We start from the raw sequence: 25,376 nt of genomic DNA on the forward strand, positions 1-25,376 counted from the left end.
TTTGGTTTTGGACTGTTCCAGTTCCAAAGTAAACCACAGGAACATGCTAAAGGTATCCCACTCTACTCCTCAGCACAGCATCCAAAACAGCACAAGTGACCAGGATTTTGCATCAGACGGGGCATGTGGCATGGGTAGTTGCTGCAGCTCCAGGGGGGAGAGCAACTGATTTGTGAAAACTCAATTCTTTTACATCTTGTAAGCACACCGTCAAGCTGGCTAACAGTGCCAGGAGAAGCAGTGCTGGCAGCTGGGAACAGCCAAAGCTCCAAAAGACTTTGCCCTTACACCCACAGCCAACACCTTATTGTGTGATTTGGAAGCAGCACACAGGGATGAGGTCAATATTCCCTATTTCTTGACTATGAGGCTGGGTTGATCTTAATGAACTAGAAGGGGTGAGGAAGGCATACCATTCAGCAAAGAACTGGGCCCAATCATGCCTTCTATAAACTGGAGAATCACTGCATCTTTATCTGATTCTGACTAGTAATACAGACACTTTCCTGAGAAAACACGTTCTGGTGGTGAGCAGACAGCTTACTGCAGTCATCTGCATGAGCTGATTTTAAAAAGTACATGGGTCCCTTCCAGTGTCACTAGGATTTTAGATCCTCGCATTTGCTATTTAACAGGTCTTCACGACACATCTTCTTTACATGTCTGTAACACATACACTCTGGTTCCACATTTCTTTTTGCTTTCAGTTGCCATCAAACAGCCCTTTCTCCACACCTCCAAAAAAATAAAAATAACAAAGCCAACCCCATTTACTTTAAATGGCAACTTCATGCAAGGTTTCAACCCAAGGTTATTTTTTTCTACCAGTTGTTTCTTGAAGAACAGATGGCATTTGCAATGGTTCAGGATATATCCTATTTTTAAGTGTCATCTGTTTTTACTCTTCTGCAGTGGACTTAGCAATCAGAGGAAAATGCCATGAGACTTTTGTTTTTTTACATGCTGAACAAACCACACTGTTTCAAGCCACTCTGGACATTATCTCCCATTGCAAATGCCCAGCAGCCACCCTGCTCTGCGTGCCTTCTGATGCAATGTTTCCTGTCAGCACGCGATACGGAACAACCTGCTTCCGGCAGTGCCGACTCAGCAGAGCACTAAAACATGGACATAACAGAAATGGCAACGAGAAAGCTTTAAGTCGCACGCAATAGTGTGATCTTTCATACACGACTTTGCAGGGAAGGGTCCCCTGTTCCAGCACAAAATTCAATACAATGGGAACATCACATATCTTGCTTGTTTTTCTCTTTGGTGTCTTCTCCCTACACTTTGTATTCAGAAAAGGTAGCAGCTCCCCTGAACAGGAGAAGCAATGAAAAAAGGAGTCAGGAACTGATATGCTATTTAGGTTTGTTGGGTTTTATACTGCAAATTCATAGGATAAACTCAGCCTTACTTTGTAAGTAACTGCAAGCTCAGTCTGCCTCTATTTTGATCCATCTGCACAGGAACCCACTCTTATAATGGAAAGTCAGCTAGAAAAATCTGAGCTTGAGCTTTTAAACCCTGCCAAAGAGATCAGGCCAGCTTTTGTACCATGCTAACATGGCTCCTGGGTCAAAGCTGGCTTCTATCCAGAGAAGCAGAGAGAGTTCCTACAGATTTCCAAAAGCCCACATAGATGTAGTGTCTAAAGTTAGCATTTGGAAGGAGTCATATGAACAGGGAAAAAAATGCTGTTGTGAATGCTTAAAAAGGGAAGATGCAGAGCCACAGTGGCTTGTTCCAAAGAGGCACCAAAGAAACACACAGCTGACATCTCTAATCCCCTGCCAAAGGCCTCTGGCTTGCCTCTTCCACCAGTACCAGGAGCACCTTCACTTTGGTTCATGCTCCGATTCATTTCCATTTTGTTTCTCTGTCAGGCTAAGAGCTGACGTGGCAGCAGCTCAGAAGTACAGTTTTTTAAGGCAGTTCTGGCTCACTCCCCCACTGTCACCCCCTCGGGGCTTAGCAAGCCCTGCAAGGAGCTGAGCTGAAATGGGTTGTGTCAGCTGCTTGAGGAAGTAATACTCAATTAAATTGGGATAGGTGCACCTCGAAAAGACTTTGAACTTCAGGAGAAATGAAAACAGAATGAATCTGGAATCAGACTCCATATTCAAATCCAAGCAGGAGGAATCTGAAAATGAGAAAGGAGATGTTTTCACACATGTGCTTCACACCATACCAGCGGGGAGGGGTAAGTTTGTTTTCCACTAGCTCCAGCAGTGAAGGCATTCATCTGGGACACTGAAGACCCATGTCCTTATCTTTCTAATTAAATAGGAGCAAGATTTGATCTTCTTAAAAGAATTTCCTATATACCAAACTGTTCTGAAGGAATCTGTCATGGCTATAGCTGTTCCTCTTCTTCTAACATACTTAAGCCAGGTGTCTCTGTTCCCCCCTAAGAGCCCTAGCTGATATATCAAGTTATTCTCGGTCACCTTGGCCCCATGCATATGTATTAATTGCCAAACCCACAAACTGATCTTCAACTCTGTTTTCATTCTGTCTCCCAGAACAATCTGAGATACTAGATGCCTATAACATTTGGATAAACAGAATTGAAACATTTCAGAGAAATTTACTGTTTATTTATTTCTGAATAGTTTCTTTAAACCAATACTTCTCATAACAGAGAATTCTCAGAAGGAATTGAAATAAGATGTATTCCTAGAAATCTGAAGCTGCTTCGCCATAAATATCATAGGCAAAAATAATAAAATTGCTTGGGTAACCTTCCAACCAAGTTATACAGTCCATTCCCTTAATGCCCAGGTTTAATGTTTCTGCCATTAGGCTGAGTCCCCAGGGCACATCATAATAAGCTTGAGTGAGTGCATATGAGAAATGCTAGCAGGATAAATGGCCTTCTGGTCTCACATACACTTATTTTCTTGCTATTTCTCTACAGCACTTTAAACAGCCAGTCTTGCAAGATACTGATCTCCATACGAGCACTGTTTTGTAGCACATTGCTTTGAACTTGTGAGGCTACTTGTCAAGGAAGACGCTACTCAGTTCAGAAATAAAGTCAGTCTTTATCACACAACCACAGGGAGCAAACAACTGAACCGAAGACCCATTTTCAGACAGTCTGCAGAGACTAGTTCTGTCCCTGTAAGATAGACCAGGCCCATCGTCCATATCCCTCAGTGCAAAGAAACCACGTTGCAAATCTAACATCCATAAGTCAGGAGGTGCCTGTGCAAACCCTAATTCATTCCCAGGGACTGCATACAGCAGAATCCAATGCTCACTTATACAGTATTTTCTCACACTTTCCACATTCATTCAGTGTGTATGATGAACTGTACTTTAGACACAAAGGGGGCATATTACAGAGGACTCCATCCAACAGGGCTCACAATTGCAAAAGTTGGGTTACATATGCTTGTGCTTCCCTTTAAAGATAAACCTGGAGGTATAGGGGCTTTATGCATGAAAAGTATCATAGATTGCCTTCCCAAATACCCACAAAGGAGCTGAAAACTTCACAGTATAGGGGAAGAGCCCCTCTTCTTGCCCTAACTTTCCTCCTGCAAGGTCATTAAGACAGTTTGACAGAGGAGGAAGGAAAAACTGCCCCTGTGCCAAGCCCTGAGGGTGGGATCCTCTGGGGATGACTATGAAAGGCAAGTCCACGTGGAAGTTACAGAAATGCTCAATGTTTTGCAGAGGACTTTCTCATGTTCAGGCCCAGAGGTCATCATCCTCAAAATAAGGAGCAGTAAAAAGTGCCCACGAGGTCATCCTCAGAGAGGGGAGCACAGTCCAGGCTGGTGACTCAAGACCAGCTGTAATTTCAGCAGCAGGCTTGACTGAAAGAAGCTGAGATATCTCCCAGATTGCCTTGAAAATGTGGGTTTGTAGTTGCAGCAATTCTGTGCCACCCTGAAAACCAGTATTTCTACCCTTCTCTGGCACAGCTTTCCTACATCACATTTTTTTAAGACCAGGCCCTCAGAGACCTAAACATGCCTAGACTTTCCAGGTCCAGTTTGGGATCCATTTGATACATGGGTAATGCAGGAGAATCCTCGGCTTCCACTGAAGTTCAACAGGAGACATGCTTTAAATGTAAATACAAGAAAAGAACAAAATGCTAAGCATCTCAGATACAGAATCCAAAAATGAGTAGACATATCAGGCAGTGATGGCTTTAAAAGCTGCATCCCAGAAGCTCACGTGTGAAATGGGACTAACATTAGCTCACCTCACTAGTGGCAAGGCAGACCTACAGCAGAAACCTACCCATGTTCATAAAGAGCTCAGAAACTATGATCAGAGCATTTGCAGTCCCTGAGGATAGTCTGTATTCAGTGCAGGGTTCAGAGATGTGTATTAAGGAGAAATGTAAAGAAAGGAAAAAAAAAAAAAAGAAAAAAAAAAAAAAGGAAAGGAAAAACACCATCTATCTTGACTAAGGTGAGAAGTCCACAGTGGGGAAAAATACAGTGTGATCACCTACTTGAAGAAAATGTTAATGCAAACATACAGAGAGCACAGAAGGATGGGCGGACAAATATGCATTTGAACAGCTGAATTTAGATCAGGTACATCTAAACATTTAGCTTTCAGTGCACAGACATACCAACACATGCACACCTATGTTGAAAACTGGCCCAGACACCCCCTGCTGTCACACCAGAAATAAAATATATATTTATATGCTACCAAGCTTGCAACCCGGGTTACTCTAACCTTAGCTTCTCTCCCCTGTGGACATAACTCATACATGGTATACTTAAATAGCCCTAGGCAGTGAATTAAAGATAGTGTTTTATTTACAATTCTGTAGCAAATTATTCACTGTAGTTCTACGTCAAGCTTTTCATTAAGTATTCATTATTCAGTGGTTTGTTCCTGCTTCTATAAGGCAATGCAGCAGCAATAGCAGTGCTTAAATGCCAGTGACAACTATCTTAGAATCACTGAGTGCCTTGCTTTGCAATGAGGCAATAAATTGCAACTTATTTGCCAGGAATACGCATTTTGAAAAGCACCTGATTTTTGCTTTAAGCAGCATCTCCACTTTGACCTAATTGCAGAAGCCTTTTAGCTGCCACAGTCATGTAGTTTGCTCCTAGGATCAGCCAGGTTTCAATCCGCAGCACTCCAAAGTGTTTGTTGGCACTGAGTACTTTCCCCAGCAGTACACAGATGTTTTCAGAGCAGGCATCCCTTTTTTCAAGAAGCCATTTTGGGCCAGATATTGATGCCCTACTGTAAAACACTTGCACATTTAAAAATAATTATGACACTACCTTGTGTATCTTAATCCCAAATTTTGAAAAGTAACAGGTCAAATATGCTCCTTTTTCTGTAAAAAAAAAAAAAAAAGTGTGGATAAGAACTTACACTGCCTTACTACATACTGAAGTACCAGTAAATGCATACATTTTGTAGACTTTCAGTGGAAGATACTGCTTTTGTGCTGGACTTGGAGCTAACCATGTAGTTGCAGAGCCTACAAACATTTCTGCCAAATTTTACTTATTCTACAGAGAGATTTTTTTCCCAATCTTCTCTTCTTTTTGCCTGTGGGACATGCTCAATCATACCTAAAAATAGGGAGTTGAATTCTGTGGAGAAAAACTGAACAAAGTCTTACTTAGGAGCTTGAAAACAACCATCATGAAGCAGTCGTATCTGAAATCTCACCGCAATCTAAAGCAGAGCCGCAGTGACTTGGATTTTTCTCCTCAGATATGAAGTGCCACACAGGGGTTATTATATGGAGGACATGGAACGGTTTATGCTAACGTGTTTTCTTTAGCAGTTGGGATAGGTTACTGTAAAGGCATGAGTTCAGCAGCCACAACTCAGCTGACTGGTGGTGGCAGCTCACTTGGTCAGCCACAATCAACTAATCATTTGCAACTGTACAGAAATACTTCTAAAAGCAAAATCAAAGCAGGGATTAATGTGCAAATAAAAGCAGATACATATGAAGGCTAAAGACAATGCTGTTTTTAATGCTGCCTCAAAGAACAGCAAAGGTGAAGCATTCACCTTTTCTGGTTACTAGAAGAATTCACTTATAACCCTGAATTTGCCAGTCAGTGGTATGCTGCCCCCACTTTCTGTAAGTGAAACCACTGCGGTGCTGTCAAATGGCTGTTGTGGTGTTAGTGAGCAGAATCTGAATCAACATGGTTAACACATTCCCCCACCACTTCTTTAATCATGGAGGAAGAAACTGGAGATGTGTTTAGAAAGATTAGCACCGATGCAGGTCTTGCCTGGGATGTTTGTTTCAAGCAGGTCACTCTGCCCTGCACTGCTTCTCTCAGAAGGAGCAATGTCCATCCTACACCCAAGTGCAAAATGATTCCTGGCTTTCAAACTCTCAAGGAAATACTTTCTGTTCTGTTCCTGAAACCAATCAATATTGCAGTATCTACAACTGTGTCTAATGCAGCTGCCTGAACTACACCAATGTGCAGGCACTAGGAAGGATTACCAGAAAATGATATCTTTGCAGCTGCAACACAACATTTGCTGCCCAGTTCTCAGTTTAGCCCTTTGCTTCAGTCTCTGAGTACACTGCTGAGACTGCATTTCTGATTCACTAAGAGTCTTTATTGAAGAGAGAAGTCATTAAATGAGATCATGAAAGATGGACATGTCCCTCAGAAAGCCTCTCCGAACTGATGCTTATGCTCTGCAGGTGGTTCTGTCTCCAGAAACCAAGAGGTTTCCCTTACTGTAGCTTGTCTTGCAGCCCCAGTTGTGTGGAAGATCGTGGACCCCAGAATCTCAGATTCATGTCTTCAGGCTTCAGTTTCTAATAAAAGATTCTTCAACAACACAAATTCTATACACTGTAATAAAATGTATTTTACCTCTACTTCAAAATTCACTATAGCAGGTTGTGACAGTATCCATACATCCATGTGCTGGAAAATACAACCACCCAGGAAAGCCAGGCACTCCTACAAAGTACAGCTCAGAATACAGGAAGGCTTATGGCCTCCAGATGGACTATGCCACGGACTGGTGGCAGGGACGTAGCAGAGAGACTACCCATTCTCATGAAGGCTGCAAATCCTACAGGATTTAAGCAGGCCAGCATGGCTGGTAAGGAATATCTCAGTGTTCACCAGGAGAAAAAGCAGCCCCTTAAATCAAGACTGTGCATCTCATCTCAGGCAGCTCCTGCTGCCAGAAGGGAAATGACCGGGCAGGAGTAGTGACTGCTGCAAGCAGCTGGCCCCCATCTCACACATCCTGATCCCTGCCCTGGCAGCGGCAGCAAACCTGATTTCCCCGGGCACTGGCAAAGGCAGAGTAAGTGATGAAGACATGACCATTTTGCTGTGCCCTTGGCAGCCTGCTGCTGCCCAAGGCAACAACCTACATCACCTATGCTCCCAGCTGACCCTGTTTTGCAGTCTGTTCTCTGTTATGTGTTCAAATGACTCTATTAGCACCTCGAAATAAGTCATTTGGGTCCCACCTAAGGTTTGGAGAGATTTTACCAGTTGCCTTGACTCAGGAATGTACGGATTAATTGCAAATACCATCCCGGAATGTTAAAGCCCACATTCAATTTGACAATTGTAATATTATTGCTTAGAACAGTGCTCACTTGAGTCACGCTATAATTCAGTCATTATAATTTTCATGGAAAAAGGCATATTTTTCCCCAAACCCATTTCACAGAGCGAAAAGCACACAGGTAGGATTTGTCCCACATAAAAATAAATTGCTATTTGCATGTCAGAAAATGGCTGTAGAAAACAGGAAAACATTAATTATTTAGGGCAGCAAATAAGCTAAAAGGCAATTTTCCCAATTTTTAAAAAGAAATGTTAACTGCAAGCAGTGGGTCCTTTTTTTTTTTCTCCATTCACAAAGCAATTGCTATATCCTCCTCTGTATGTAGAATACGTATAAAGTCTGACACACTGGTTTAATTACTGCAAGAATGAGCAAAACAACAAGCTTTTACAGCCAAAGAGCCTCGACTTCTAACAGATGCCAATTCAACCTGTAGAGATATTCCATCGTGCCTTTGAAAATTTACCACACACACACCAAAAAAAAAAAAAAAAAAAAAAAAAAGAGAGAGAGAGAGAAAACAGTCTTCCACATTTTTTTTTTCGAGAGAATAGAGGTTTTCCTTTTTAATCAGTGACCTGAAGAAGACATCTGCGCTCTTACACATTAATGTGCCATTAGTACACGAGTGCAACACAATTATCTTGGTGATTGTGACCAGACACGATCTAAGACACCAGTGAAAAGGAAGCCTATAAATCTCATTGCTAAATTATTTATATTGCTGTTGCAGCCAGACGTGCCCTTTGGGCAGAGATGAGAGCGCTGCCACACTGCCTGCATGCTGGGATTGTGAACATGGGTCAGCATCTCTACCCCTCTGCCTTCTCCACCATGTTTTCCCCACATGAGCTAGGACAAATAGCCCAGCCCACACCACAGACACCCACTGATTTCCCTCTTGCACAGAGTAGGGTCCAGCCACACTCCCAGTCTCCACTGGGAAGAGCAAGAGTCTCCCTCCTCCTGAGCTCACTGTACATTTAGCTCATTTTTCCTTGTTCTGGCAGGTTTTAATGAGTCTGGGGAAAAAATAGTTAGCATAGATGATGAAAATGATGTTTTGTGCAGAGAGTTAGTTCAGTATTAGCTTGACTGAGGGATGAAATTGCAGACTGCTGATGGTGTTTTTTTCTGCTTCATCATCTATTTTTCTTAAGATGGCAAACAGCTAGCAAAGTGCTCATTAATGGATAGTGACAAATAGTTTCCTGTGGTCTTAAAACAAACCATCAATTACAGAAAGTGTTTTCAGTTCTTGAGGCTAAAAAACATTCAATACCATTCATCTGTTTGTGTGTTTTATCAAGTGATGAGAAATCCAAGTGAGAAACATATACAAAAAGAGAAGAGAGATGCTGCTGTGCCTTCTTCAGACCAGGGTGCTTCAAAATAGCCTTCAGGTGAGGCTAAGATATTCAGTGCCCCTACAAAACAAATGGCTCTCTGAAAGACTATATGCTGATCTTCATTTGACGTGATCACATTTTTTCAGTGGGTTGGTAAATGCTCAAATCCCATAAAAGCTACATTAAAATTATATAGTTATAATTCTATAATTATTTTATTTATATTGCATAAAAAGCAAAGCACAGAGTAGGAAGAAAAGCAGGCTATAGTTTTAATCGATACTGACAAGGAGGTTAATTCTTACTACTTTTTCTTTCCATTCCAGCCTTTGTGCACTGACAGGTCAAGAAAGAGGATACTTCAAACCAGCTGCAAAAATTCACATGTGAAAGGCAAGAACAACTTCTGCTTCTAGAGTGTCAGAGAACTCCTAAATCAACCCATTTTTCTTTCATTCGTGTCCAGTTTGAAATGATCTCTCCTGAAAAAAAAAAAATCCAAAAAAAACAGGAACAGCATTGGCAAACGTTACAAGACCAATTCTTCATCACTATACACAGAAAAAGGAATCAGTTGCATCACTGGAAACATGAGAAATAGCAACAACCTAAAGGTGTGTAACAAAACAGAGCATTGGACCTTACAGGCCTGTTTATATCATCTAAAATAAACAAAGACATTCTCTTAGATGTCCTTACACGAAATGTACAGGATCTCAGAAACACAGCTACTGTATTTAAAGTGGTGACAAAAATGTGCTTCTGGGCTGTGGACATCCTGTGAACCACTTTGATGTTTAAGTATACATCTATACCTTTTTTTACAATAGACATGAGAAAAAGTGGTTCTCAAAAGTACCAGGTGATACCTGAACAAAGTCTGGAATTACAAGCTGTATGGAGCATTTCCAATGCAAGAACAAGTTCTGAGTCTCCATTCATAAGTAGGTTTCAGCACATTATACAGCTGGTCAGAGAGGCCTCTGCATTACGTGTCAGTGTCCTACGGTTCACAAAAAAAATTGACTGCATGACTGGATTTTGCGCATCCATCCTGTAAGCCCAGTGTTAGAGTTGCCCATTAGTCACAAGCCAATATGGGACTCAGACTTTTTTCAGTTTCATAGGCTTTGGATCCAGAGGTTCAGTTTAAGATCAACCTCTCCTCAACTGTCTCTTCCTTCACCAACAGAGACTATGCATCAGATTTACAAAGGGTGAGCAGTATAACTGTAATCTAAACTAATATAAAGAGGGTTCAACAACAAAAACAGAAATGCTTCAAGCAAGAAAGCTTTTTCTGCACAATCATAATGTAGATATCTTCCTTTCAAATGTACTACATTCATCTCCGGCAGGACAACAGCTGCCAGCCCCTTGCACACATCCTGGGGGCTCAGGAACAAAAGTCCTGCCCATTTACAGCCAAGTGCCACATGGCGATTACTCACTGTTATGCTGGCACAAAATAGTCAGGGTCCAGCCATGACTACTGTTGGCAAGTCTTGTAAGAGGCAGATCATCATTCATGAAAGCGTACACTGCTCCTGTAGGGCTACATCAGGGACTGATTTACTCTTTGCATATGTATACATGCAGAACCTACAGAAAACGTGGAAGCAATTGGAACATATGGAAAGGTGGCTTTCTGCAAGTCGAAAGCTCTCTCCAGACACCCAACTTCTCATAATGATGGAGGTGTTTGTTTGCTCATGCTGTTGTGCATCCGCTACATGCCAAAATGATCCCCCCTGATCCCAGTTGTGTGCTCATGCCATAAGCGATAAAATAAGGCCTGACAAGCCATTTCAGATTCAGACCATTCTCATTATTCACCCCAGCGGATATTGTCTCAGTTAGATAGGCCAGCGGTTTCACAGGAACTGCATGGGTTATCTTGCTATAGTATAACCACATTTCTAACCACAAAGAAAATATTTCCGTCCATATAAATATTTAATACAAGCAATATCTTCATGTAGAAGAGAGGATATCAGGGATCCCTTTGTGACCATCCTGCTAACTGCATCCAGGCTAACTGCAACAACTCACCAACTCACTTCAGTAGAGCCAAGAACTATCAATATAAGTTTTACAACCTTACTCAGGGCAAGTTTACTGAAGTCAGAAAAAATAGATTTAAGAACTCCTATTAGCATGACCTATCCACATCTTGGGTCAGATCCCAGGAAAAAAAAACACTCGTTCTCCCTTTTCAGCCATAAATTATGTGCTTAATTATCCAAATGTCAAACTGTGCTTGCAAATAACGAGGAAGGTCAGATCAGAGTGAGTTAGATGTTTAAAAGCCAGTTTCAGGGGCCAGCCCTTTCCACAGCAGACATGCAACAGCATTACACTTAGAACTCACCATCATGCTTTGCAAGTTGCTTCCACAAGAGCCACAAACAAGAAATGAACTGCTCTTCCCACTTGGAGCAGGTAGGGGGTCTCTGACAGCATGCTAGGCACTTACAGGAGGACAGGTTTTCAATTCCAGGGTTTCCCTGTGGGAACATCAAAACATATTGAGTCAAGAGTGTTGGACTCTATTGTTATAGAGAACTGTTTGGACTCCTCATGACTATTTACACTTAGGACAATCTCAGCCTCCAGCAAATCCAACAGCATGAGATGAAGGACACAATCATGTCCATTTTTTTTTCTTTGAAGTATTAGCCACAGTAGGATATTACTACTACAATATTGAATTGCTTCAGGGAAGGACTACAGGCCAAATTACCATGTCTGTAAGCAGAGATACTCTGAATGAAATTAATTATGGGAACAAGTATTAGAGTGCAAGTCAGCTGCACCTTGAATGTGGCCCTTTGGTCTTTCCAAGTATGTGGTTACCAACAGGCTAGGTCCATCTCCTCCACCTCAAAATAATCCTACTGCCTTCAGCATGATTCAGGTAGATCCCAAGGTGTTTATAAAATGACATAAACCAACAATAGGCAAATGCGCAGGTATACTAACTTCTTCTCCTGTTTGCATGATGAGCATGGAAGCAAGTCAGAAGGGAAAATACTAATGAGACACGTTGGTTTTGGCAGCTGGCAGGCAGCCATTACCTGAAGTAAGACTGGGGAACTGGGACTGCTCTGTGTGTGCTGCTTGGGCACCCAGCACAGCTGACCTGTGGAGCAGCTGGGCCACTACTAGGGCAGAGATCAGGTGAACTCTACCACAGGGCTGCCAGAAATCCACAGGTCTTCCACACAGCTTTCACGTTGGTTTGCTGGGCGGGCCAGACTTAAGTGAACGCCATGAAGCCCATCAGGTCATAACAGAAAGGCTACAACATGCAGCTTCCTAACCCTGATACCACCAGAAGATACTGCATTCTTTGACTGTATTCAAACAAGCCAACCAGTCCTGCAGCAAACTGCTTTCTCTCTCCAAAAACATCAGGTGCCATCTCCTGTCTGTCCAATGCAGCTCTTACTTGGTCTGCTCCTTGCCAGAAGCGGTACTCCTGGTCCTTCCAGCAGCATGAGTTTCTTCTGCTCTCTCCCATACCAGGTCATACCATGACATTTGCCACACCACTGATTTTCTCTGCAATTCTCATTCTCTCCGGGCTTTTCTTGCTCTCACTGAACTCAAAAACAACCATTTTTTGACAGCAAGTGTAGCAGCATGGCCCAGCTGCCTTGGGCCAAATACTAGCTGACCCAGCACCTCTGTGTTCCTAAAATAACCATTGAGCTTTGCATGCCATCACGCAGCCCATGCCCAGAAACATGGGTTGCCTCTGCAGACCAGATTTGGTTTTGGCACCCTGAAGAGGAACTGTGCTGAGGCCAACTCTCCTCCTGTATAGGCCCCTCTCACCCCACCCAGAAAGAGGAAATCGTGTGAGGTCTCAGTGAGCCTAAATCAAACATCCCATTTCCCAGGATGCTTTAAGGGACCACAGAATTGAAGGGATTTCCTCCTGACTAAAAGTAAGAATAACATGATTTCACTAAGGAAAAGGCACTACCTTCTAGCATTTCATGTGTAAATAGTTGCTTCCTTTGCCTCCACCAAACCTCTAAGCTAATTACAGCTTAAATGCTAACCCATGAGAAAAATACAGAACACTGAAACGTGGCATGGAAACATTGCAGCTCTAATTCTTTATAGCATTAGCTTGTTTAAACTTGATGAGATAGCAGGGAAAACAAAGGAGACACATGAAAAGATACCTGGTTACGTCACCTCAGCAGTTCCATGAGTGTGTTTTCTTGTACTTTTTTCTTCCAATTTTTTTTAACATGCCTAGGGATCTCAAGTGAGTCAAAGTGCCCTTTACTCTCTCACGCATAAGAGAAGCTGCAAAACATGTCACAGAAGTTACATCTTTGAAGAGCCAGACAAAAAAAAAAATAATTAAAAAAAAAAATCTGCTGCAGCGTTAAACATAAATTACACACAAACCCTGAGCTTTCCCCTAGAGCTAGCATCTCACTTTTCTTTTCCAAACATGCTAGCAACACCTGGATGGGTTTTGTGCACCCCATCATCCATTCTCCAGGTTAAAAACACAAACAAATTAACAAAAAAATAACAAAAACAATGAAACACACACACTTTAGGATAAAATGTTCATTTAACATGAGGGAGAGAAGGAACCTAGTCAGAAACATTACTGTCAGATATAGGAAAATGAGAAACCAAAAGGGAAGTACTGTGCAAAGCACTTCGGGTATCTAGGAACAGGGGAGGAAAGTTGTGCAAGACAGCCCAAAAAGCGGGAAGAAACATGTAGTTGTTAAGTGTGCATGTATTAAAAGAGGAAACAGATGATCTCAAAAGACACAAATGAAAAATTTTGTCAAGAAAGAAAGGCGTGAACTATTTATTATCTTTTCATTTTTTATAGCTTCTCATTTTCCCTCTGCACCACAAGCTTTTGTATGTGTTTGACTAGGTCACCCAGACCAGAAGGCAGACCTGCATGCTGACAGCTCACATCTTTGCACAGGTGACCTCCTTTTCATAAAAGGTGAATACAACTTTCCCCAGAAATAGGCAAAGATGCAGGTGTTCACCACATGTAAAACCATTGCTTTTCCAGTTAAACTGAATGTAGAACTGAATCAGAACCCACACAGTAGGTGCTCACCTTTGAAAATTTTACCTTTGGGCCTTCATTCCACCTCCCAACCCTGACAATAAAATGGATACAATGAAGAGTTTCTTCAGGGCAGAGTGCATCAGTGAAGAGCAAAAAAGCTGAATTTATCACATCATTCTTCACTTTTTAATTAGGGGAACCATTGAAGAAAGACTGTGGAAGCAAAATCAATTTGCTGGTCTTGATTTGGCTTTTTGTTTAGTGACAATTTGACTCCTAAGACCAAATTCTCTCTGGGGAAATAATTCCACTCACTTCAAGGCAATAGCTTCAATAGGTAAGTTGCTTAACTTTCTTTCTCAGGTCTATGTGCTTTCCCCCTTTGTTCTCTGAACCTGAAAATATCCTAAAAGTCAGGGCATTTCTCCACCACTCCTTCCAACGATACCGTCAAAGTGATAAACATTTTCTCTACACAGCTAAGCCTTTTTTCATATCTACAAGTCTTAAAAGAAATTAGAAATTACTTTAACTGTAAAATACCAGGGGGAAGAAATTTTGGAATATTCATCATTGTGATTAGAAGAAAAAGCAAGTCAGACTCTCTGATGGATGTGAGGTCTGTGGGGTAGGAAAAAAACGACCTTTTGTTAGTCCCATAATTCATGAATGCAGGTTCCCCACTTCCCATCTGTAAGCTAGTCATATTGCTGAGTATACTGTGCATATTTAAGCATTCTGAATTCAAATTGTGATAGAAAAACTGTCATTTACTTCTTTACCATGACTTTTGCCTTTATTTGGAACATATAATCAAAATAAATGTTGAGGAACCTGACTGTGGGTTTAGTTGAATCTAAACTCTATGGAATTTACGTTCTACTTCTTGTTTTCAGCCCCAGTATTTCTTTGTAAGATATTTCACAGGGAGGTAACCAGAAAACCATTTCCTTTTTTTTCCCTTTTTTTTTTTTCTTTTTCTTTTTTTTTTTTTTTTATATCTTAAAAGTCACATAAGAAAGATGAAATGACCATCAATAGTTCCCAGGGGATGTCTGGAAATAAAGGAGATTCATGAGGAGTGCTTAATGCATTAGCTTCTCTCACACATTCTAAACCCACATGAAAATCAGAACCCACATGGTAAAAGCCCTTATGATCTTGTGCACCACTTAAAAATTTAAACAGTGTTCTAATGGAAAAAGATAACCTATTAAAGACAACAGCGCCCATCTACCAACATAATGTTCACGCTGCTAAGCCTGCTGGAGCTCTCTATTCTGCTATTAAAGCTCTTCCTACTTTTTTTTTTTGTTGGTTTTTGTTTTTGTTTTTGTGTAGCACCAACCAAGGTGGAAGCCTAACAAAGGTGTGTTTTCCCCGGAGGGATCTCCATTCTCCTGCATGGATTTGCTTCTTTGCCTGCTTGTACTGAGGGAACTGGGAGACACCTGGATATAGCTGCTAGGTAATGGGGATGAAACGCTGATAGCAGGGCAAGATTAATGTGATCTGATCCACTGGTGTTATCTTTCACATCTCTGCAGCCTTTTGCAATTTGAATTTGTAAATCCAATTTTCCTCTTTCAACACTGGCAGTTCTCCTCTTCATTTTTTCTCTAACCAGTCTCACCTCAAGGCTAACCATGAAGCAATCACTATCCAAAACCTCAAGGTCTGTAGACAGACAAAAATATATTTTTCTTTCTCTCCTGAGACACAGTGTAAGGCCCAAATCCACATCTCTGTTTAACTGGAGAAATCTCCTAAAGGAATAAACCCATCCATACCATGGGGATACACCACTACAAGAGAGTAATTGCCATAAGAGTGTCCCTCATCCTGGTGAAATGCAATTCAAGAGACAGCAGGATCATTCATCTCACCTGAACCTTCGGAAAAGTATCTTTATGTGAATTTCTATTTCTACTTTTGATTCCTGGGACATGCTGAGAGTTCACATATGGTGAGCTGATATGGCTCAAGTGATGCACGATTCAGGCTCAGTGGAGAAACAGCACAGGGTGGCTGAGCCCATCCAACATCTCGCCATCTTGAGTGATATAGGGTTGTACACCCCTATATCACTCTTGTACACACTTTTTTGCTTACCTTGCACGAGCTCTGGTGCTTGTCAGGAGCCTCCAAGAACAGATACAAGCCACTGATCCAGCTGCAAATTATCTCACAAAGAGAAACTGACTTTTCTGCCAGGATAGGAGCAAAGTTGACTCAGTAAAAAGTTTTACAAGCTACAGAGCCAACACAAGAATGCAGAGCTGAGAGAGAGGGCAGGGGTAGGGAGGACAAACTGCAATAGGATCACAGCCTTTGTCATCTGTAAGACTCAGCCATAATGCACAACTTCACCTTTGGGACCATGCAGATGTCGCCTCCTATCACTATGAAGCCATCCAAGCAGAATGCTGAGGTAGTAAAGAGTAAAAATTCTTAAGAAGAATTTTTAATTCTTAAACTCTCGCAGAAAAAAGAAAAATGCATGTGGATAGAGTTGTCTGAAAATACTTTTACAGAGGAAAATTGCAGGATAAGTATTTCAGTAGAGAATATATATATATATATTTAACAGCTGTTTAACATCAATCACTAACAAACATTCAGCATAAAAGATATCCTTGTTAATGATTCAGTGCCTTGCTTCTTCCAGTGAGAGGAAGCGCTTAAATCCAACATTTAGAGGCTGGATAACAAGTTGTTAAACAATAACTGGGAAAATACCTAACCTTTCGAAGGAGGAATGGCAAAGAGGAAGGGAAAGTGAGAGGGAAAGTGAAGGGGAAGGAACAAACACATATATACTACAAAAAGTAGATCACAATTTTCTTTTTTTTTTCTTTTTTTTTTTTTAGCCCTTTGAAGGCTGCTTTTCAAGTAAAATACATTACTTTTTAAAAGCCTGTAACAACACCACTTTGCACTTTTAATAAAGAGTTCTTAAAGCCATTAACGTCCATGTAGCCCACAATCTTTTCATATGGGAGAGACATGAAATGGCTGTTCTGGCAGCTACTGCTGCTCTCACAGCCAAACAGCTCCTCCTTTTATCCATGCATAGCTGAGTGCTTACCCAGGAGCAGTGCAACAGTGTCCTCACCGCACGATTGCTCCTCTTGTTAGTGGGGTCAGTGAGGCATAGACAACCAGCAGCTACTACCACCACACCAGCAAAGCCCTCAAAAGAAGCCCCTGAGCTGGAAAACAGATCCACATGGGTAGAAACTGCATCGTGCAAGAGTACACACCTACACATGATCAGGAAAAAAATCAGCACAGTAACAGCTCAGAGTAATAAACAGGCAGCCAAAAGTTTCTTTGTGAACACCTACTTCATAGGTTTATGTTATTACAGGACCTCCTCCTCTCATGGACAGAAGATGAGTTCTGCAACATTGCACCAAGTGCCCACGGTGGCCTGCAGGTATTTATTATTTACTGCAGTCTCAGGAGGTCCACACTAAAAGCAGCCTGGGGAAGCAGGCTATGTTTTATCCACCACATGACCCAGTTTTCAGCAGCTCTGTCAAGCACTTCTGTCACTACTGACAGGGCTGAGTAATGTTCAGTGAAGTAGGTGATGAGTTACGTGAAACTAGCTTCCAGAGGAAATTAATTTCCATGGAGAGGCTCTGGCTACTTGAACTTTGTTTTAAAAAGCTGTGTTTTATTGCAGTCTAAGTTAATGAAGAAAGGTAGCTGACAGGCTGCTGTGCCATCTGTGTTATCTTTCAGCCACCTTTCTTCCAGTAGCAGCAGCAGCCAAATAGGAATATCCACTGACATAGCTTCTATTTAAACTCATTTTACTGCCTCTCCACTATCGCCATGATAAATAATCAGGCCTACTTTTAATAGAATGCACTACATATGGCATCCCCACCAAGACCCTTCTTGAGCAGAGAACTGATTGCAAGAAGTACTGCACACTCAAGTCTTCTTCCTGGGAAGCTCTGTTAGTGTACCATCTGTATCCTCCTAACCTTAGGAGCACTTGATTTTCCAAAAATATTATTTTTCTGCTCTTAAGTTGTCAGACTTACCACAGTGAGCACCCCAAAGAGTATCCACCCCTTGGTCCCACACTTGACCTAATCTTTGTGTGTTGGAAGATTTGGGGGACCCTCAACTGAGGCCCTATTCCAGATAGTAGGATAAAGTAAAGGATAGTAGGATAGTTAAATTCATCAATCACAAGAATGAATTCTCCATGAATTGCTTCAGACTGTCTTTCCACACTACAAAATTTACCCTAAAATTAAGGATAAACTAGTCTATGCAACCTGTGTACAGTACGTACCACATTCACACCTGGGTAGGTTACTGCTTCTAACAATGCTTACCTCAAGCATATTTGGAAGTATGGCTGTCTACATTTCAGAGAAACGTAGATATGTGGGAAAAATATAAAAGAGTCGTCTATTGTGGAGAGGCTGCTAGTCCATGTTTTTAATCTGAACACAAAAAGCAGGCACATTTATCTCTGCTTGGGATTCTTTGCATTAATATTGCTAGAAAACACACTTTGATGTGATCAGATGCTTCATAGTAGTTCCTCTACAAACATATCTGGAAACAGCAAATGGGTTGAAGCAGACTTCACAAGGTGGGATTTCCTTGTGGTATTTTCTACTGGTATTTTGAAGCAAAACGATAACAACAACAATAAGGAAAGAAAAGAAAAAAAAAAGAATACAAGAATAAGAAAGGAAAAAAAAAAAAGAAAAAACTTGAAGAAGCTTTAGTTTACATGCCTTTGACACTGTGTGCTTGCAAAAGTATCAGGTGAAAGCATGTGCAAGTTCTAAAAAGAATTTTTAAAAGCAGCACTCAAAAATACCAGAAACTCAGAGCTGTATAGGCCTTAGCCTAGACACAGTCCCAGGCAAGAAAAAAAGATGTCTCACCTCACCATTTAGTTGCCCCAAGAAATGTAGGTACAATACTAATTTCTTCTTCTCCATCTTCACCTCTCTTGTATAGTATTTTACAAGCTTGGCTAGACACTATGAAGATATCTCACACGCTTCACTAGCTGAAAAGATTCTCAATAGCATAACAGGTTTTCCTACAGTAAAACCTAAATGTGCAGCAGCTTTCCTTAACATTTCTAGATATATTCTGATAGTATTAAATACATATATCACATAAAAAAATATATATATCATACATATTATCAAATAAATACTTGTCATTCTGATCAGCATTAAACTCAGCCATGTCTGATTCATTGCAGCACGTACCCAACCTTCTCACCAGTACTTGCCAGCCATTAGCATTCAAAATTAGTGAATCAGTTCCTCATCAGACTGTCTTAGAAACAGAACAGTTTTTTAAATAATTATGAATTCCAAGGAGATTTGTCTTCACATTTTTTCTGTTGATGAGTTTATGTTCTCAAACACTGCTATGTAGCCATCAGCATTAGAATCTTGCTTTTTAAAAATAGTCATATGAAAGTGATATGAAATAGCATGACTCCAGAAGTCAAGGATCAATCAGTCAAAATAAATGCATGAAGCTTGGCGGCTTTATTTAACTTCACAAGCTTTGTGGACAATGTAGAACAAAAACCAGCCATGGGAAGTCCTTGTTTTTTTGGAGGGAAATGAAGCAGCAGTGAAGTGCAGGGTCCCTACCCTCTAGGGTAGGGAAAACATCATGTAATGGTGAAAATGTGACTCTTTGCATGAACTCACTGAGCTGCAGGGGACAGCCTGCAACTCTTGTGACTACGGCATGAAGTCAGTAAGATATATATACTTGGTCCCTAAACTTCAGTTGCAACTGCCACTGCTAGAAGTCTCTCTAAATGAGAGCCAAGATTTTGATTGTCTTCTTTAAGCGTAGGAACTGGAATCACACAGGCGTAAAATCCTGATGTGCCACAAAATGCACAGGTAATAAAACTACCATATATAAAGTATCTTCAGATCTTAGGGAACCTTAAGATGCTGTTCTTCCAAGAACATATTCACACCAAATAATTTATTCCTGTTCTAAGCTATTTTAGCTGCTAAAAAGCCAGAGGGTAGCATGCAACAAAGCTTGTTTTATACACACACACACACACATATATATATATACATATACATATATATATATATATATAAGAATTTTCTTTTTCCATTCAGCTTCTAACTAGAAATATCTGGCCAGTGTTGTTCCAACCAGACTATATTTACTTCCAGGAATAAGAGCAAGTCAGGAGATTTTCACTGGCAACATAAATGGTCTCAGAAAAATGTGTGAGTGAAAAAATTAAAAATAAAAAGCCCAAAGGACACAAAATTAGAATGAAAATGTTTACACCACTTCAGCCTTTGAAGTTTTTCCTTTCTTTCTTCAGGTACTTCTCATTTCTCTCAGCATTTCATAATTGCCATTAAGCTGGTACCTGTTATGCAGGAAAACAGTGACATGGCAGAGATAATTGCCAAGGCTTTAGTATCTGATTTGAGGTGTGCTCTTCTCCAGCTCTAATGGGGGCCAGGCTATATTCCTGCTGCCTGCCTTGTTTGTCTACAGAGCTGTGGCAAGACAGCTTGCAGGAGGCAAAGTAATTCCCTCTGGGGACTGTAATCAGGTGGGTTGCCAGGACAAAATGCTGAAGCAGCATCCCCAAGAAGAGCAGTGAACAAAAACCCTTCTGCCACCTGGATAGGTCAGGAGTCTTGTCTGTTACCAGGAGGTGAAAGCCCACTGTCAGCCGGTATGTGTAACAGTCATCAGAAATCAACATATGTCCTAAAAAATAAATTCCCTCTTGTAACTAACCCAATAAAAGTGCTTGCACGTGTCTGCATGCTTATAATCTTACCTGCATCTTGGCACTGCACATTGGTTATATACAGTCTGCACAGCGGGGCAGGTCACATAGACAAAAGCCCTGACATCTTTCCACTCCTTATAAAAGTCGTCATCCATGCAGAGACCATGACAGCTGCTGGGCCGACAGCTCCACAGCAGAACGTTGCTGCAGGTTAGAGCAGCTGCACATGGCGAGCAGTGCTGTGTGGTCCCCCTGTACCAGCCCGATGCAAAGGGACCACAGTGGGGAGCAGAGAGGGAGTTGGACTCACAGTCAGTGTCTTTTTGGCTTCTCTGCTGCTAGGTGCCAAGTTTAATTAATTTTATGCAGGTTCTCCCTTCCGGGCAGGGCAGGCTCCATGCCTTTGTGTCGCCAGCTGGTAAGCAGGCTCTGTGAATTTGTACCAACAGTCAGAAAGTTAAAAGGCAGATTGTGCTCTCCACTGCACGGGTAGAGGAGAGCCCTGCATTTGACCTGGATGCTCTCCAGCAAGCAGCTGCAGCCTGTCCCCTCTGATTCAGGCAGTTCAGAGCCCTTTCCACGGAGACAAACATTTCATTTGCATTTCCCTTTCCCACCTCGGATAATGGGAACATACTGCTGATGGCAGTCACAGAGGCCGTACATCACACACCACTTCAGAAATCTCCCGTTGTGCAATTCACTCCTCAGACAATAAAAATACCATGAAAATCCACAGTGGCACAGGTTATCCTTCAAGTCACAGCATTTGCTAAATGAAGAGAAACATGCAAGGCATCATGTCATACCCAGTGCAGCTCTGACTGCATGCTGGAAGCTTCCTCAGCACAGTAATTGGTAACACTTGAGGTTTTTACTAAGTGTTTAAACCAGAGTGTAAGTGAAACACAACCTCTAGCAGAGATGTAATACATTTTTTAAAATAGACTATGCATTACTGAATATGCCACCATTTTTCTAGTACCCTTTGAAAGGCAAATGAAAGAAAGGGCCAGCCTTCCTAATCTAGCAGGCAAGCCACATAGCACAAGCTTCATGTAGGATGTACCAGCCTCCTACTTCTCACTCTGCCTCCCCCAGCCAGGGCTTCACTCCCAAACACCTCTGGGTCTGACAGCCAGGATCCATCCCCAAACCTCTCTTCATCTAAGGGCCTGGAGAGCCCCAGCCCTCCTCAGCTCTTACCCAAGGTGCTGCCAGTCCCTCCAAAAGCCAGCAGAGGAGCCATGCTTTGCTTTTGCACAAGGCAGAAGCTCCTGTGCTGTGCAGAACAGCTGAACTTCAATGACTTACAAAACGCAGGATGCCCAGAAATAGCGCCGTGGCCGCCTCTGGGTTAGATGCCATTAAAAATAAGCATGGACTGTGCCCCCTCTTTTCTTTGCACAGGCACAGGTTTGATTCTTGCTGTCTTCTCATTTGCCAACTCAGAAATCACCCCATCACTTTGCAACCTAATGGAGAAACTATGTGAGAACACAAATGTCTCATATCTCCTAATATAACCTGCTAGTTAGAAAGGAATTGGAGCAAATGAGATCTCCTGGGCCCAGGAACCTGTGCCTGGTGAACAAACCAAGCAAGCTACTTCCCAAAGGGCCCTTTGGATATAACTTGGAAAGGATTGGGCTGAAAATCAGCATAGGCAGAGGAATCTTTTTTTCAGAATAGTCCTTCGTTTGTGAAGAACTAAAGATACACTTTCAGAAGTACTGTTGTGGCTTAATCTTGCTAAATACCATTCTGCTGGAGGCCAGACACCCTGCATTTTTAAAGAGATTTTATGGACTGTTTATCTTAATATAATCTCCCACAAACGTTTATGGGGAGCGTTTTATTTAAAGCAGTCTGTGATCGGTATAAACATCACCATGGTATTAGGCTAACCAAGCTCTGAGCCGAACTGGAAGTCGTGTGGGAGCTTTATTTGGGATATTAAAGTAGCACAGCTCAATATATGATTTTATTTGCAGTAGACTGCTGGGAATTAGAGATTAGTCATGTGGGGATTTTAACAGTTGTGAAGTTATAGAAGGCTGACTCAATGGTTTTCGTCTTGTAAAATGTCACCCAACTGTCTTGTTACTTCAGATTACAAGATTAAGAAGTTAAATACTCAAATCCCCAGAGAAAGGTTTGAATTTTGGGGTGGGAGGGCAGGAGAGAAGCACAGAAGCAGGAGAGAAGTAGGAAGGTATCTGCAAGCACAGTCCCATAGTGTTCTCACAAGTGACTAGAAAAATGGCACTGGCGCTTCCAAATTTAATTTTCTCTCCATGACCCTATGTCAGATTCATTCAGTTTACAAGTCGATTTCATATTATTAATTGTCAGCCTTGAAAACTCCGCTTGGGATCCACAAATCAAGTTGTGTCTCTTTAAGCCTCCTAAATCACCAGTAATGAAGATTCTGCCCTTTGTAATTTACCTGTCAGTGCTTTGGAGATCCAGACCCAAATCCATCTTGCTCAGCCCTGCAGTGCCTGAATATGTAGCTCTGGATCTTTTCTGAAGCAGCACTGTTGTTTCAACGTGGAGGAGACTAAGACAGACGTTCCCCGGGCCTCCTCACTTTTTTCTTCACTCTATTTGTTATACACATATTGCTGGGATGCTGAGAGGATGCAAGAAAATGGGTCTTAAGATACTGGAAAAAATGCACTAAGTGAAGGATCAGATAGGATTACCTGCTGCTCTGCCCTGAGCTGTATGTTGACATTCTCAGTAGCAGGATAGGCTGAAAAGAGGATGAAAAGAGAGGAGAATGTGGCCCACCTGACTGCCATAGAAGAGAATTTTGATATACCCTTTGTTCGCTAGGTTTTATTTTGCACATGCAGGAATCCAGGTTTCTGTGACGTCTAAATTCTTGGCCTTTTGCCACCCATATCAGTAACTAGCATTTGTTATTAGTAAGAGAGCTCTTGTCCTATTAGAAGTCCATCCTTCTTCACATTCTGTACTTGCTATTGATTACATTTACACAATCATACAGTCTATTTAAGCTTGTACTTTGAGGAAAGTGATAGTGCTTTACATTAGGCAGTGTCACTTGCTAGATTCACATATGGCAGTTGCATGGTGAGTTGAAAAAGAAGCAATCAAGGGCTGTGTGTGGGAGTTTCTGATTTGTGCCTCGGAGTTACTGCCTCTCTGCCAGGTATAAAGGCAGAGCCAGAACAAACTCTTCTAGAAAAAATAACACTATTTTTGCTGCTAACACATAACGAAGATCAGGGATCAGATTTCTTATGTCAGTCATGTTATCTTTTTAGCCAGCTCCAGACTGTGTATTGCAGGCCATCTGATTTTTGCTGCCTGCAGTCCAGCTTCTGGTAATTGCTCTGCCCCAGAATGAGCATTCCGCTGAGCAGAAACAATCTGATCCCAGAGCCTTTGTATTTACTCCCCCAAACATGAAAACAACTCCAAAATCCACGTATGAAAAGCTTATAACTTTGCCTCATACCGCTTCAGAGCATGGAAAATGCTGATGATCCATGATTTTCACTTCATTCATTCATCAAATTCTTGGGATAGTGCATCTAGGAAGAAGAAAATCACCATGTCGCAATTAAATGCTACAGAAAACTACCTGCACAGGAGTTAGCTACATAAGACTTCAACAAATACTGAGTGTAGTTCATTCTCTACTGAACCAAGAATCTCCTTGTAAAAACACCTTCTCCTTAGTAAGTTGCTTGAAAGGAAACCTTATCCAGGATATTTAAACAGCTGCTGAATTGAAGCCTTATATGCATTCCTATGAACTTGGCTGTATCTCATTTTTTCCCTGCCCTTATTTCCAATTTACAGGGATTTAAAATAGTCACTGTAATAGATTAAACAAAGCAATCCTGATGTAACTTTCATCTCAGGAATTCCCTAAACACCTGATGGTGTGATGCAGGGGAGGTATGTCAGGGTAGGCATCAATCTCTGACACACTATGGCAGTTCTCATTTTCCTACAGACTTTCCAAAATTGGTACAGTTATGATGCAACTCTTCCTCTGAGACACCAAGTGAACAAGTACATCTCAGCCAGTAATGTTTTACGCTTTAGCTTAAGAACCTACGCTGTGTAAACTGTTATTTTTGCCATCACAGATAGAGTCATCTTAGTACCTAAAAGGACAAAGGACAATAATGTCTTATTTTGCCTTTAAGATGAATAATGCATCCTTTACCTCCTGATTTCCACCCACTAAACTCCTTAATCATTGCTAAGCTACTATCAGGGTTATTACCTTCATCCACATCATCTAATCCCATTTTGATGCCTTTTGGTCTTGCTCACATGCTGTAGCAATGAGCTTCACTAACTTTCCAATCACCGCAAGATAGGTTATTGCCTGAAGACCGTTAAACCTTCTCCCCAGTGAATTTCACTGGATAATCTTGTGTTGTGGCTGCCCATGGCAGTTTCTCATACACTTTATCCATGTTCTCCACAGCAGACCTCCATGGCACCACACACCTGTCTCTCCATAGCCACTTTTCCCCCCCTAGACTGAAGAATGCGACTTATTCTCCTGCTATAAAAACTACATCTATCATGTTTTTTCCCTTGTCTG

General features: G+C 41.5%; 1 long non-coding RNA gene across 3 annotated transcripts; it reads right to left on the reverse strand.

Annotated features, from left to right (window-relative positions):
• Nucleotides 1–9,120: 9,120 nt before the first annotated feature.
• Nucleotides 9,121–24,348, reverse strand: LOC101800800 (uncharacterized). 3 transcript variants are annotated; one of them, XR_005263860.2, is made up of 5 exons: nucleotides 24,270–24,348; nucleotides 13,121–13,247; nucleotides 11,296–11,431; nucleotides 10,376–10,526; nucleotides 9,121–9,406 (listed from the first exon to the last, which is right to left on the reverse strand). It is a non-coding gene; the product is annotated as an uncharacterized lncRNA (long non-coding RNA). The 3 variants fall into 3 exon arrangements; XR_005263859.2 differs by lacking the exon at nucleotides 24,270–24,348 and adding an exon at nucleotides 21,986–23,930; XR_005263858.2 differs by lacking the exon at nucleotides 24,270–24,348 and adding an exon at nucleotides 16,105–23,930.
• Between the last annotated feature and the right edge of the window lie 1,028 nt (nucleotides 24,349–25,376).

The sequence above is a fragment of the Anas platyrhynchos genome, chromosome 2 (genome assembly GCF_047663525.1).
Source record: "Anas platyrhynchos isolate ZD024472 breed Pekin duck chromosome 2, IASCAAS_PekinDuck_T2T, whole genome shotgun sequence".
Lineage (NCBI taxonomy): Eukaryota > Metazoa > Chordata > Aves > Anseriformes > Anatidae > Anas > Anas platyrhynchos.